The following is a 3,707-nucleotide window of genomic DNA, read 5'->3' as shown; positions in this document are numbered from 1 at the left end:
ACCGTGCTCTAAAAGATATAAGTGAAGCACTAGAGCAAAACTATAAAGCTAAAAAGATATAAGTGAAGCACATAGAGTATTCTATCAAATTCCAAATCATGTATGGCTCTCTCAAAAGGTGTTTAAAGAAAGGATGATTGTGGTAGACTAACAAGTAAAGACTCAAATCATAAAAGATGCTCCAAGCAAAACACATATCATGTGGTGAATAAAAATATAGCTCCAAGTAAAGTTACCGATAGAAGTAGACGAAAGAGGGGATGCCTTCCGGGGCATCCCCAAGCTTTGGCTTTTAGGTGTCCTTTGATTATCTTGGGGGTGCCATGGGCATCCCCAAGCTTAGGTTCTTGCCACTTCTTGTTCCATAATCCATCAAATCTTTACCCAAAACTTGAAAACTTCACAACAGAAAACTTAAAGTAGAAAATCTCGTGAGCTCTGTTAGCGAAAGAAAACAAAAGACCACTTCAAGGTACTGTAATGAACTCATTATTTATTTATATTGGTGTTATACCTACTGTATTCCAACTTCTCTATGGATTATAAACTATTTTACTAGCCATAGATTCATCAAAATAAGCAAACAACACACGAAAAACAGAATCTGTCAAAAACAGAACAGTCTGTAGTAATCTGTAGCTAGAGCAAGATCTGGAACCCCAATAATTCTAAAATAAATTGCTGGACTTGAGGAATTTATCTATTAATCATCTTCAAAAAGAATTAACTTAATATCTCTTTCCAAATAAAAATGACAGCAGTTCTCGTGAGCACTAAAGTTTCTGTTTTTTTACAACAAGGTCAATCAAGACTTTCCCCAAGTCTTCCCAACGGTTCTACTTGGCACAAACACTAATTAAACACAAAAACACAACCAAAACAGAGGCTAAATAATTTATTTATTACTAAACAGGAGAAAAAAGCAAGGAATAAAAATAAAATTGGGTTGCCTCCCAACAAGCGCTATCGTTTAACGCCCCTAGCTAGGCATAACAAGCAAGAATAGATCTAGGTATTGCCATCTTTGGTAGGCAATTCTTCAATGAGGCATCTATTTCCCTTAGGAATTTCTTTCTTTATAGTGATTATCAAACTCTTAGGCACAAGATCGAAAAATTCATTTGTAGCAATTGGTTCCTTAATGATAGCAAAAAGATCGGGATGAATACTTATAGATTTAAGATCCGCGGTTTCCTTACTAGATGATTCACCCTTATTTTTAGGAACATACGTAAGCTTGGCAATTTCAGTAGGAGGATTTGGAGTATTCTTTATGGAAGAAAACGTGGTTCCCAAGTTTGTAATGATACCCTCAAGTTTATCAATTCTAGTAGAATCTAAGTTTATCTTCTCATTAACTATGGGTTCCTTTTCCTTAATATTTTTCAAAGTCATTCCTACCTTAGATCCATATTGAGTAATTTGATTGTGGATCTTTTTATCTAGATTTTCAATTAATTCAATAGTAGCAACTTTATTTTCAATAATTTCAAGTCTTTGCATAACAGGCTCCAATGTTAACATAGTTCCATTAACCAAAAGAGGTGGTGAGCCAAATAAATCTAACATAGCATTATAAGAATCAAAAGTATGGCTACCCAAGGAATTCCCTCCGGTAATGGTATCAAGGATATATCTGTACCAAGGATTAACATCTACATAAAAATTGCGGAGAAGAACTGAAGTAGATTGCTTCCTGGTAGATCTATTTTGAGCATTGCAAATTCTATACCAAGCATCTTTTAAATTTCCTCCCTCCCTTTGTTTAAAATTTAGAACTTCATTCTCGGGAGACAACGGAGAAAATATGAGACTAGCCATGACGACAAGCAAACAAACTAACACACGAGAAAACAAAGAGCAAACGGGCAAAAGAGGCAAAAAGACAGGGAGGATAGAGAGAGAGGGAGAATAAAACGGCAAGGGTGAATTGGGGGGAGAGGAAAATGAAAGGCAAATGGCAAATAATGTAATGCGGGAGATAGGGATTGTGATGGGTACTTGGTATGTTGACTTTTGCGCAGACTCCCTGGCAACGGCGCCAGAAATCCTTCTTGCTACCTCTTGAGCACTGCGTTGGATTTCCCCGAAGAGGAAGGGATGATGCAGCAAAGTAGCGTAAGTATTTCCCTCAGTTTTTGAGAATCAAGGTATCAATCCAGTAGGAGGCTACGCTCGAGTCCCTCGTACCTACACAAAAACAATAGCTCAACGCAACCAACGCACTTAGTGATTGTCAATCCCTTCACGGTCACTTACGAAAGTGAGATCTGATAGAGATGATAAATAATATTTTTTTGGTATTTTTGGTATGGAGATGCAAAGTAAATAAAGTAAAAACAAAGTAATAGCAAAGCAATAATAAAGTGATGGAGATTGATATGATGAGAAAGAGACCCAGGGGCCATAGGTTTCACTAGTGGCTTCTCTCAAGAGCATAAGTATTCTACGGTGGGTGAACAAATTACTGCTGAGCAATTGACAGAATTGAGCATAGTTATGAGAATATCTATGTATGCTCATGTATATAGGCATCACGTCCGAGACAAGTAGACCGAAACGATTCTACATCTACTACTATTACTCCACTCATCGACCGCTATCCAGCATGCATCTAGACTATTAAGTTAAAAACGGAGTAACGCCTTAAGCAAGATGACATGAAGTAGAGGGATAGTTTCATGCAATATGATAAAAAACCCCATCTTGTTATCCTCGATGGTAACAATACAATACGTGCCTTGCTGCCCCTTCTGTCACTGGGAAAGGACACCGCAAGATTGAACCCAAAGCTAGGCACTTCTCCCAAGGTAAGAACAACCAATCTAGTAGGCTAAACCAAACTGATAATTCAAAGAGACTTGCAAAGATAACCAATCATACATAAAATAATTCGGAGAAGATTCAAATATTATTCACAGATAGACTGGATCATAAACCCACAATTCATCGGTCTCAACAAACACACCGCAAAAAGAAGATTACATCGAATAGATATCCACAAGAGAGGGGGAGAACATTGTATTGAGATCCAAAAAGAGAGAAGAAGCCATCTAGCTACTAGCTATGGAACCGTAGGTCTGAAGTAAACTACTCACACTTCATCGGAGGGGCTTGGATGATGATGTAGAAGCCCTCCGTGATTGATGCCCCCTCCGGCGGAGCTCCGGAACAGGCCCCAAGATGGGATCTCGTGGATACAGAAAGTTGCGGCGGTGGAATTAGGTTTTTGGCTCCGTCCCCGATCGTTTGGGGGTACGTGGATATATATAGGAGGAAGAAGTACGTCAGTGGAGTTTCGAGGGGCCTACGAGGCAGGGGGCGCACCCTAGGGGGGGCGCCCCTACCCTCGTGACCACCTCGTGGCTTTCTTGATGGAGGGTCCAAGTCTCATGGATCTTATCTGATGAGAAAATCACGTTTCCGAAGGTTTCATTCTGTTTGGACTCCGTTTGATATTCCTTTTGTTCGAAACCCTAAAACAGGCAAAAAACAACAATTCTGGGTTGGGCCTCTGGTTGGTAGGTTAGTCCCAAAAATAATATAGAAGTGGAAAATAAAGCCCAATAATGTCTAAAACAGTAGATAATATAGCATGGAGCAATCAAAAATTATAGATACGTTGGAGACGTATCAGAAAACATCACGAAACTAGAATAGTGGATTTTGTCGGGGTACAGTGGCCAAAACCTTCGGGAGATTATATA

This window comes from Triticum urartu, chromosome 2A (genome assembly GCF_056163025.1).
Source record: "Triticum urartu cultivar PI428250 chromosome 2A, HENAU_Tu73, whole genome shotgun sequence".
In the NCBI taxonomy this organism is placed as follows: domain Eukaryota; kingdom Viridiplantae; phylum Streptophyta; class Magnoliopsida; order Poales; family Poaceae; genus Triticum; species Triticum urartu.
This window is presented reverse-complemented; position numbering follows the sequence as displayed.